We start from the raw sequence: 12,978 nt of genomic DNA, 5'->3' as shown, positions 1-12,978 counted from the left end.
ACCCTGAAGGTCTCTCTTAAAAACTCTGGAATAGACTGTGTGACATGGGAGACATTGGCACAGGACTACTCAGCATGGTGTGCCCACATCAGAGAAGGTGCTGTGCTCTGTGAGCAAAACAGAATTGAAACAGCTCAAAGGAAAAGCAGTATGTGCAGATTTAGAGAATCCACCCCAAATGTTCACATGGACTATTTGTGCCCGACCTGGGGTAGAGCATTCTGAGCTCATATTGGTCTGATCAGCTACAGTTGGACACCCTGGAACTCAACTCTAGCACAGTGACGTCATTTTGGTCCTCTTTGAGAACAAAGGATAACGACCCACAAGGTCTGGACAGTGAGCAAAACAATAAATCTACCCCAATTTGTAAAAAAAAAAAAAAAAAAATATGCAGAAAAGTGTAAGTCCAGCAACCGCAGTTTGTGGTTGTGGTGGTGGTGTGTTTGTGTGTGGGGGGGTGGGGGGGGAGGGAGGGGGAGATCTCTCTCTCTCTCTCTCTCTCTCTCTATCTTTTTTTCCCAAAGTTTTTTTTTGCACTATTTTCTATAATTGAAACCCCCCCCCCCACACACACACACTCTCTCTCACACACACACTACTTGGAAGCACTATAAATATTCAACAACAGATGAATGAATGGGTAAATAAATTGCATTGATGAAATAGAATTCAGTAATGTAATTACAATGGACAAGTATTGGTGAATACAATGAAATACACAAAGATCTTTATAAAATTCTTCAGAGAAGTAAAAAAAAAACAACAATCATGAGAACAAGATATAGACTAATTGTGAGTATATGTGATGCAGAATGAGATAAATTCATTCTTGGATGTGGCTAAGGTATTGATTTTGTATTTGAAGGACTGTATGTATTTGTTACAAAAGAGGGCTCCCATGGAGGGGGAGGGGGAGCCAGAGGATGCTACACTAGTATATAGTGATGTTTACCTTAAGAACATCAATAAAAGAAAAAAACAAAAAGATGCTCAAAGAGGGACAGGAATCAAATGATTTTGTTACTATTTATTAAATTAGATATGTACATATAAATATATATTTTAAAAAAACAAAATCTATGTAATTGATGTCCAAAGTTTCTTACACAATTTTCTTGAATTTTTCTGCATGTTGAAATGTTTGGATTTGTTAATGGTTGCTATGTTCATGATTTTAAAAAATAAAGAAGGAATGGGATGACTGGACAAAACATCTTGACAGAGACAGAGGAAATGACTGAGAAGTTAGGACATTTTATAACTTAAATTTCTCTTGTTTAAATGGAAATTATTCCAAAACATGGGGCTTGTGTTTATTTTTAAAAGTATTTATACTAAATCACTTTTAAAACTTTGTAATACAATTGCATGTCATTGAACCAGATCATCTCGAAAGTCCCTCCCAACTCCCAAATGCTAGGATGTTTCTATTACTTGTCGTTAGCACTCAAACTAACTACTTCTCCAAATTCAGTTATAAGTGAGAAAATAACATGATCGAAAGCATGAAAGCTAACAAAATTTATATACAAGTTGAGAATTCAGACATTCATATAAGAGTCAGAATATAGTAGGGGGAAAGTAGAACAGCTTATATGCCTAACACAACCAACCATGGAATGAAATTAGAAACCATAAGAGCTGACTTCAAATGGGACAATATTTTTTTCCATCAGTTATTTTCTGAGTTCAGCATTATATTTCCTGAAGCCCATTAAGATGTTCATAATGACCCTCAAAATTCTTCCTCCTGTTTTTCCTCCTAATTAAAAGAAGATCATTGAACTTGGCATTTTTACATGCAGAAACAGAGCAGGTCAAAAGTTTCCAGGTCTGATTGTTTTCTTCTGATCTATAACAAATGATGCTGCTACAGAATGTCTTTTACCAACTACTATATGAGTTCAAATGCACCCCTACTCCCACCCCATAGTCTTTGGGACTCTGACATCCTGACTCCTGAAGACCTTCCTTGGGTGAGAGAAAGTGTGCAATCTTCTTCCTTTGGTAGAGTCTTCATGGGCAAATACATTCATATAATTTCATTGAGCAGATATTCCCAGCCAGAATTACCTGGTCATCCTTTATTTTTCACTTCCCTTCTCATGAGACCCTTGAACAAACTATCTTTTGCTTAGACTAGAACTAGACAAATCTATATGTTTGAGTGATTCTGCCTTCATCAGATTTCCAGTCCATTTCATTCCTATTTTGTTCTTTGCTCTTTAGTTCTTTGGGATACTCAAATTAAAGCCGAATCTTTTAAGGCAGCTACTGCCCACATCTCACTTCCAGTTGTCATGCCAGTAGCCAGTCCTTCCTGGTTCAATCACCAATCATCTCAAACACAAACACATAATCCCCATATGTTCCTTAGCAAAGGACCAGAAAGGACTTGGTTTTAGAAAAGACCTGATTTCAAATCTTGATTCTGATAAGTATTAGCTATAAGATCATGGGCAAATCACGTCTCCAAGCCTGCTTCCTCCTCTGCATGTTGAGAAAAATAACTCTTGTACTGTCCCACAGAGTCATTGGGAGGCTCATATGGGACAAGCTATGTAAAGTGTCTTGCAGGTGTCTTTAAAGCGCTGTGCAGACACCACTTGTTACCATTATCTCCATCCTCCTTCTCATTATCATTACTATGACCTTTACTGCTCTTCAGGTTTAGCCATGATTTAGGTTTGGGTTTTGTTTTGGGATCAAAGAAAAGAGAATATATTCTTGAGAAAACAGGACAAAAGCTGGAAGAAATGGGCACACAAAGAAGACGGTGACTATATGGTGTGATGGAAAGTGAGTTTGGGAGTCAGAGGATCTGGGTTCAAATTCTGCCTATGTAATCTTTGGGCAAATCAGTGAGCCGCTCTGGATCTCGGCTTCTCATCCATAAAATGAAAGGGTTGGAATTCGATACCCTCTAAGTTCTCACTTCTAAATCTATGCTCCCATAAACCTTTGGTCTCCAAGCTCCCTGTCAGCTCTATATCTGTAATTCTAAAAGAAAGAGCAGATAGATTCACATGTACAAAAATATTTGTAGCAGCTCTTTCCATCATAGCCAAAATTGGAGGGAGTGTGTCCTCCCACTGGGGAATGGCTAAACAAAATATGGCATATGAGTGAAATGAAATCTTATTGGGCCATAGGAAATGAGGAAATGGAGAGTTTCACTGGGAAATCCTTTATGTAATGATGCAGAACAAAGTAAACCTTACTGGGACAATTTACATAATTACAATGACATTACAGGGAAAAACACCTTTGAAAGACTTTAGAACTCTGATCAATACAATGACAAACCACAAGTCCAGATGACTGAAGATAAAGCATGCACTTGCCTCCTACCAGGGAAGTAATGAACTTAAAATGCAGAGACATTTTCAATTGAACACTGTGGGATTTTTTTGGGGGGGCGGAGGGCTATGCATATTTGTGATGAGAGTATTCTTTTTTTTTTTTGCTCAATAGGTGGGGCAGATGGAAAGATGAGTTATAAGTAATAGTTTTATTATTTAAAATGTGTTTTGTTGGGGTTTTTTTTTTTTGCTCTTTGGAGGGAAATTGGGGTTAAATGACTTGTCCAAGGTCACATGGCTAGTTTTTGTGTTAAGTGTCTAAGGCCAGATTTGAACTGAGGTCCTCCTGACTCCAGAGCTGGTGCTCTATTCACTGTGCCACCTAGCCACCCCCTTAAAATGTGTTTATTATAAACAAATCCATCCTCAGACACTCATTAGCTCTGTGACCCTGGGCAAGTCACTTAACTTCTGTTTGCTTCATTTCCTCATTTGTAAAATGGGAAAAATAATAACACCTACCTCCCAGAGTTGTTGTGAAGATCAAATGAGATAATAATTGTAAAGAACTTATCACAGTCTCTAGCACATAATGGGTGCTGTATAAATGTTAGCACTAATGTATGTATATATAATGAAGTATATTTGTTCTTAAGTAATTACATAAAATATGAAATTCTGTGACTTCTCTGCAATTCAATTTCTTCACCTGTCAAGTGAAGGGGTTGGACTAGATGACCCCTAAGGTGTGAATCTGTTCTCCTATAAATCTTCATATCCTTCATCATGATGAACTCTCTCCAGAAAATGTGCATTCAATCTAATTATTTTGCTTTACAATACTTTCTTTAGACTTTTTTTTTGGTAAAGTGGGAGAGACAGGGAAGCAGAAATGCAAAGATAGAAAAGAAAAAGAGAAAAGAAGGAGTGTAAAGACATCACACCCATGAATTCTGTTTCTTTTTAAAGCCTTTGGAGGCATCAGTTGACAAATAGTTTCTGAGGAAGCTGCTGTTCCCCATTAGTCTTTGAGGCATATGATGTGTGCACATGTGTATTAAGAATAGAATAATGAGATCCTCAGCCAGGCCTATTTCTTATCAACACAAAATATATTTTTGAGCCTTCCAGGAAAAGACTCCAGCATTTAAATCCATTATAAAAGGGATGCTGGGATTAAACTGATTGGGCTTTCTCTAGTGGTGACATGTAACTTAACGTGAATTTTTAAAATGTGATAGGCACAGCTCGGAATTCATCATCAGTTAGCCTCTATTGGGTCATCAACCCTGGGTCTGTAACGGTCTTGCTTTGTGGGGAATTCGTTCCCCTCCGAAACTAGAATTGAGGATAAGGAACAATAGTTCCCCAGAAAGGTTATATTCCCTTGGGTTTTAAATTTTCTTAAATGTACTTAAATTGTTCATTCTAATTCAATAAAATAAAAATCCCTTCATCCTTAGCCCCGTAGGAGGCTTTGGGGAGGCAGGAAGAGCAAATGGGACAGGGTCCCAGGGAATCATGGAATTTACAATCTTCAATTAACCCTTTTGACTAGCTTAATCTGTCTTCTCTAATTATGTAATCTGTGGTTCAGCCGTCTTCTAATTCTCCCTAGACAGAACGGGAAGACACATGATGGCCTAAGTAGGCTGAAACATGCTTCCAACAATAACTTGCTTTGACACAAAAGACATTCTGAAGGATGTTTCCAACCAGGATGAGAAATGGACTGGGCACAATGCGCTAGAAGGGTAAGGAAGATATGGACTCCCAGAGTGCCATACTGGTCTTCTCCAAATATCTTAAGAACAAAAACAGACCTCCATTAATCCAGGCAAACTCTAGGGGAGGAGCTTTTTAATAGGCAGGCCATAGCTTTAATGGGGAATGTGAGTGCAAGGTGTGGAGGCGTTCTTCTACAGCGGCATGTGGAGTGGCTGACCAAAAAATAAAAACCGGGATGCACAGTCCTTTCTCTTGGGCTTGTGCCGTCACGTCTCAATGCTGCCTGAACTAATATTCAGCGTGTTTAATAGCTGTTCTTAATGAAGAAGTGTCTCCCCTCTCAGCTGTCATCCTCTGACACATCCCAGAATCTTTCAGACAGAAAAATAATTGGCCATTTTCTACATGCTCAGAGAGGGGGAAATCCTCCGGGAATCACACAAATCTGGGACAGTTGGAGCCCACAAGCAGGCGCTGCAGCTCGGTGGTACCTGTGGCCGATCTCCTCTGCACTTTGCTGAAGATGTGATTTTGTGATGTCTTTCCTGGTTTGGGGTTCCCTCCCCCAAAAGGCCAGAAACCCAAGGAGTTTATTAAGACTATATGATTGACAAGCAGAGTTAGTATCATGCTGTCAATGGGAAAGGATACATGCATCCTTCCTTTCTGCTAAGCATCAGGAAAGGAACTCCTTTCAGGGAATTTACTCTGGGAAGTGGGGATAGATGGGGATGGCTTAGATGTCTATTGGGAAGTCTGTTTTGTTGAAATAAAATGGGTTTCTGTTTATATATGATATATAATATAATAATAGTGCATTATGTATAATAATATCCCATATAGCTTAAGACATTAAGAGCTTAAAGATACACTAAGACACTCTGTATTCATACATAGTGACATAACACATAGAGAGTCAAGCTTGGAGTAAGGAAGATGGAGGTTTATCTCACTATCCTCTGACAGATACTGGCTAGGTGACCCTAGTCAAGTCACTTAATTTCCTTGGGCCTCAGTTTCCTCATCTGTAAAATGAGGGGGTTGAAGCAGATAGCCTGTGAGATCCCTTCCTGCTATAAAGCTGTGATTTCTCATTCATATGATGCCCAAATTAACCTCCAGGTGACCCAGGAAACTCTCACATACTAGAGGGAGTTTCCTGAAGGAGAGCTTTTGGTACAGATGAAGTCACTGGTCTGGAATGGGAGAGGGGAAGGAAAATGTAGCTATATCATGGTCCTCCATAATCAAAGTCAATGTACCCAGCTATTTACTGGGTAAGAAACAGATAACAATAACAACAGACATTTATATGGCACCTACTATGTGCCAGGCTAAGCCCTGCTAAGTGCTTTACAGCTATTCTCATCTGATTCTCATAACAACCCTTCGAGGTAAGTGCTCTCACTGATCCCCATTTTACAGGTAAGGAAACTGAGGCAAACAGAAGTTAAGTGACTTGCCCAGTGTCACAGGGCTAGTAAGCATCTGAGGCCAGATGCAGACTCAGGAGAATGAGTCTTCCTGACTCCAGTCCCAGCACGCTACCGCCTAGCTAAGAAGACTCCTATGTGACTGACCACATTCCCTTCCTCCCCACCCCCATCAGGGCTGGTATTCACATATGGCTTTTATCCAATAATGCCAAGTCTTTGTAATATACTAGAACAAATGTATTTGTTGGTTGGTTTGTTTCCTCTGGTTCTGTGAGTTCATTCAGGTAGGGAAAACTCCCTCCATTGGAGCAAACTGGAAACTCAACCGAATCACGGACAAGTCACAGGCTTCTATTTGCCTGGAGGCAAGGAAAAGTTCAGTGACTGGTATAGGATCACACAGCCAATACGTGTTGGAGTCTGGACTGACCCCAAGAATGGCACTTTAGTCATTTGCTATAAGCCTAGTTTTAAGGTAGGGGGAGGAGGGAAGAGGGATGGGAAAACAAGTTGAAATTTGTTTGGTATTCACTTAACTTGGTTTTTCACATGTCAAAATGTCTCCTTGGCTCTTTGGCTCTAAGGGGCATTAGAGCTCTGTGCCCTTGACCACATATCGGCAAAAATTCCCACTGGTGAATGTCCCTCAGTCAGTCCCCCCCTACACGCCTGGGTGTACAGTGACAGACCATGCAGGCGCAAAATTTTGTTGCAACGTAAATGGTTTTGACTTGGAATTTTATAAGACTTATAAACCATCCTTTTCATAATGCCCTAAGTGAGGCAGAATGTGAACCCCCTGAACTGAACCATCAAATGGCAGGCAGACCTGTGGAAGGACTTGCTTTTAGCAAGAGTCCCAGATTCCTGTGCTGGACATCTTTAACATGGGAAATCCTCTAGCTCTGTTCCCATAAAGTCCTGAATCGACCTTTGGTGATTCTGGGATAAAATGCAAAGACATACGGTGGACAAAATAAGGGCTGTAGTGCATCTTCCAAAATGTCATGAGTATCTTTCACATCCCCTCAAAGTCTTCTCTTAACCAAGCTAAACATTTCTAATTGTTTCGACCTCTCTTGCCATGACACAATCTCAAGGTCCTTCACCACCTTTGTTGCCCTCCTCTGGACATTTTCCAGTTTTTCTGAGTTTGATCTAAACTGACTTGAACCCAGGGCTCCAAATAGGGTCTGACCAGGGCAGATTACAAAGGGAATATTACATAGCTCCTTCTGGACAGCTGCTTCTCTAACTGCCCTGCCTCCTTTATCTTGTGTTTGTTAAATGTCATCTTATTTTACTCATACCAACAGTATCAAGATCTTTGGGGATCCTGATTTGACCAGTCATTGTGGTAATTACCCCCAAAGGTTTTATCTGCCTGGACTATTGCAATAGCCTCCTAAATGATCTCCCTCCTTCTAGTCTCTCCCTTTATAATGAAGCCTCCAAACATATTCCTCAAGAATGTTTGACCATGTCACTAGCCTGCTCAAGAATCTTCAGTGGCTACCTATTGCCTTTAAGATAAAATATAAACTCCTTTGTTTAGTATTGAAAGCCTTTCACAATTTGGCTATGGCCTACCTTTCTGGATTTATTTCATATTAGTTACATTCAATACTCTTTTTCTTTTAAAAAATTTTTGTTTTAGACAAATACTAAAACTTAAATGCATAAGAAAAAGAAACATAAACTTAAATATAAAGCAAGAAAAGAAAAATCATGTGCACAGTAGAATATAGAAAAGGATTCAGAATATATAGCAATAACATCATTTCAAGGAGGCTTTATATTAAATACTGTGCATTAAGTTGAAAACTGTCCATCTTTGCTTCCTTGTAGGTTTTCTTTTGTTCTCTGCTATACACTTTTTACTTTGTTCTTTTCCTCCTTATTCCCCCCATGCCCACCACCCCAAGGCTACAAATGAGCATGGATATATTTATTTATAGTTATTGATAAATACATACACATATACAAATAAACACATACATACATACATATATAAACATGTACTTTCCTTAAGAGATTATACTCCTAATCTTGTTTTTATGTTTGTGCATATCTCTTTTTTCCTATTTCCCCTAACTACTCTACTTTATTTCTACTGCTACCTTGCCCTGCCATTACACTCCAACAATCCCTCCAATGGCCGGCTGTTTTCATTTTTTTTTTGTCTCCTTCCTTCCTCCCTCCCCACGTTGTTATATGGTGACCAGTTAGGCTATCGCTAACTATTAGTAAGCCTTCTTGGTCCATAGTTTACTCTGTATTCTTTGCAGTAGAGTACAAGATGATTGAGGACAGAACCTGTCTTTGTCTCCCAAGCACCTACAACACTTGGCAGCTGCTCAACAAATGTTTTTGAATGCATTTTGGTGGCTGGATGGCGCAATGGCTAATCCACTAGGCCTGGAGTCAGGAAGACTGTCAAATCCAGCCTTCAGCAGTTACCATGTTTCCCCGATAATAAGACACTGTCTTATTATATTTTTTGGACAGAAAAACACCAGAGGGCTTATTTTCAGGGCAGGGCTTATTTTAATGAACATTGACAGCAATTTTAATAAACAGGTAAATGTGAACAAAAAAATGTACCTTTATTCAATAAGCAAATCACTGGGGAAGAACAGGATGACGCGCTCACTGCTGCAGCTCTGATTGGATGCAGCTCGGAGCGCGGTGTGCGTTTCGGGGGGGGGATGGTGCATTCAGAGGGTAATAGCACAGGGGATCACCTTCACTACAGTAGCAATCTCAATAGGGCTTATTTTCGGGGGAGGGCTTATTTTAGAGGAATCTTACACAGTAAGGGGAGGGCTTATTTTCGGGATAGGTCTTATTATCGGGGAAACACGGTACTAGCTATATGGTCCTGGGCAAGTCACTTAACCTTTCTCAGTCTCAGTTTCATTATCACAATAGTACCTACCTCACAAGATAGTTATGAGGACCAAATAAGATAATATTTTGTAAAGCACTTAACATGGTGTCTGACATGTAGTAAATGCTATGGAAATGTTAGCTACCGTTATCATTATTTGTTAAATATTTAGCACAGTGCCTGGCCCAGAGTTGTATGTGTCTAATCAGTGCTTGATTCCTTCCTTCCTTCTTTCTTTCCTTCTTCAGTAAATAGGAATAAAATAATGGTAATGATGATGATGATGATGATGATGATGATGACAATGACAATGATGACCATAATGACCGTGACCATGATGGTGAAGATGTCGTTGATGATGTAGGGCTCAAAGACTTGCAAAGTGCTTTACATATATTTTCTCACTTGATTCTCTAAATAGCCCACCAAGGTCCAGGGTTTTAGTTAAGCTTATCCAGAAAATGATCTGGCTTAGTACTTCCAGTCATCCTTTGTTAGGTCTTCCTTGTCTTATCTAACTTGATCTCTACCCCCATACCTAGTGCAATGCTCTACATAGTAGACACATAGTAAATGTGTATTGTGTAGTGGTTCATTGTTGGTCACAGATCAAGAGCTGGAAGGGTTAGGCTTCAGAGGCCACCTAAGACAGCTTTCTTATTTTATAAATGAGAAAACAATCTCTGAGGCCCAGAGAGATCTTAATTTGCCTAAGACTGTAGGAGTAGTCAGAGGCAGGATTTGAATCCAGGACCTCTGACTCCAAAACTAGCCACCTTTCTACTCTACTTCTAGGTGCAAAGGAATGAAGAGTAAGTTAGGACCATTTTGATGTACTTACTTCCCCTTCACTAATAATTTCCTGCCCTGAAAATTATTAGCACTTCCACTCTCTTTTGGGCAGCTAGGTGGCTCAGTGGATAGACAGCTAGGCTCAGAATCAAGATTCATCTTCAAGAGTTCAAATCTAGCCTCAGACACTAGCTGAGTGACCCTGGGCAAGTCATTTAACCCTGTTTGCCTCCATAATCTCATCTGTAAAATGAGCTGGAGAAGGAAATTGCAAACCATTCCATTATCTCTGCCAAGAAAACCCCAAATTCGTTCAGGAGGACTTGACTGAAAGGACTAAACGATGACAGTCTCCAGAGCCTAGCTTAGTGCCTGGCCCATAAAAAGCATTTCATGAATGCCTCCTGATTAATTGAATTTTAAAAAGCCTAGATTGAGTGTCAGAAGAAAGAAATCGCTTCCCTCATGGTTTTTTTTTTTTTTAATAATTCCTCCACCCTTCCCATATAGACTGTCTGTAGTAAGGAATAGAGTTAGAGGTCATCTGATTTTATTGGTTTAGGCAACTCCCAAGTAAAGAAACTCCTTCCGCCAATGCAGATTGTCTCTCTCTCTCTCTCCCCAGCCTACATTCTTAGAGCAGGGTTTTAATCTTTTTGTGTGTCATGGACCCCCCTTGGCAGTCTGGTTTAGCTAATGGACCTTCTCAGAATGATGTTTTTAAATGCATAAACAAAACACAGGATTGCAACGGAAACCATCACATTGAAAGACAGTTATGAAGCTTTTTTGTAAGTTTTTAAGTTTACGTACTCTACATGCTCTGGTCTTAGAGAGTTGACAGCTCAAGCAAATTGCCTACGTCTTACAAACGGTACCAGTCAGAGGAGACTGTACTTAGATGAGGCTCTTCTGGTTTGGACGCCAGCCTTCTAGACACTAACTACTATGCCTCCTCTTAACTGCCTAGTGACTAATAAATATTTGTTGATTGAGATTGAAGAAAACATCTAAGGAAGATCTCCGGGAGCCCAGGCTGAAGCCCTGGGCAGATCTCAGTGGTTAACTCGCCACCCCTTTCCTGCCTTTGTTTGATCCCTGAGCCCTTGGAAGGTCCACTCAGGTAGTCTGACAAGTCCATTTGTTTGAGTGACTGCACCGTTAAAGGTCTAGGAACGGGCCTCTTTCGAGTAACCTCACCCTGAAGTCTGTTGCTGGGCATGGGTGGGGAGGGGATGTGAAATGCTCTTCCAAAGATCAGAGTCCACTCAAAGACGTGGAGGGGGTGGGGAGAGGGGAAAAAAGCGCCCAGTCCGGCCCGCTACAGGTCTGGGCCCCCAAACCGACCCTTAGTTAAGGTTAGTTGAATAGTGGAATGAAAGAGGCTATCCTCGTGCCGGAACCCTGCGGCCTAATCTGCATTTGACCAATATTGAGGAGCCCTGAGAGAGATGGGGCTGATTCCCCGAGGGTTAGGGGAACCAGTCTGAGTGTGGGGGATTAAGGAGAAAGCTTTGGGGGAGGGGACCTTTGACCCCAGGCCAGACTTAGTGGTGGCCCTGCCTCTTGTCCTTCCCTGACTCCTCCACCCCCCCAAGCCCCATCCCATGCCCCTGCTCCTCCCTACCTGCAGCCCACCTCCACGGAAGGTCAGAGTTAGGGAGCCGGACGAGCAGCCGCCTCCGCCGCCGCCGAAGTGATCCCTGAATGTAGCCAAAGGTCTGTAGAGCGGGCTCTAGGCGGGGGCTCCCCATGGCTCTTCCTTGTTCCTCTGGCCTCTTTCGCTTCAAATCAAAGACTCCCGCGTGTGCCGCGGTCGGAAAGTACTAAGCGCTTGGACTTTTTCAAAGGCGACCGCCCCTTGATCTGTTATAACACCAAAGGGACCACACCCAAGGCTGGGGAAAGAAAAGGTAGGGAGGTAGCCGATCCGGAGCATGGCTGGGGGCAGTCAAGCTCCTCTTGTACCTCTCCCCGGGTCCAGTCCAACTTTGCTGCGAAACGGAGGCGTGATTTATAAACCCAGAATGTTGGGGCCCAAAAGTGGCTTGGCCAAAGTCACAGGGTCACTTTGTGGCCTAGCTGCAACTCAGGTGTCCTGAATCTCCGCCCAAAGGTCTCTTCACCCTATTCCCCACCCTCGCAAATCTAAGCATCTAATAAAAGAAGTTTATTAAGAGTTTGCTATGAGCCAGGCATTGGGCTAAGCTCCGAGGGATACCCGGCCTCTCCCAAGACTAAGCCTTCACCACCACCCCTCCCTTTTCCTCTCTGAGGCCCAGGGGCCTCGCTGAAGGGAGTTGACCTGATTAAGGTGAGGCTCCTATCTTTGCAACTCCGTTCTTCCCCATCCCCACCTCCACCCTCACAACTGAAACCAGGTCTCTTCAGAAGACAAGAAGTGTTGGGCGGGTTTTTGAGTGCACGACGACCAGCTCTGGTGTAGTTGAGATTGTGGGAATAGAGCTGAGTAGGCCCCCTAAGTACTGGGGTGCAGGCTAGCCTAGTGGGCATCCTGTCTAAGATCTAATCCAGCTCCGACTCTTTCAATGCTATTAGCCAGAAGAGGCCATTCCAAGCGGCTACCTTGGAAATATTCCACTCCTTGGTCTGTCTGTCTTCCTCTCTAGGAAGTCCAGCCAAGCAGGTTACCTTTGGGGACAGAGGACAGCTTTTTCCTTGGTAATTCCGTCCCAAGGAGGATTGGAAAGACTGGTTAAGACCGTCGAAGTCCCTGAGAGCCCCGGGATGGGCACCTACTGAACTTCGAGAGAGCCAGGACACACACACACACACACACACACACACACACACACACACACACACA

The sequence above is a fragment of the Petaurus breviceps genome, unplaced genomic scaffold (assembly GCF_028583685.1).
Source record: "Petaurus breviceps papuanus isolate PSGF00001 unplaced genomic scaffold, PetGlider_PUasm1.0 185, whole genome shotgun sequence".
Lineage (NCBI taxonomy): Eukaryota > Metazoa > Chordata > Mammalia > Diprotodontia > Petauridae > Petaurus > Petaurus breviceps.
This window is presented reverse-complemented; position numbering follows the sequence as displayed.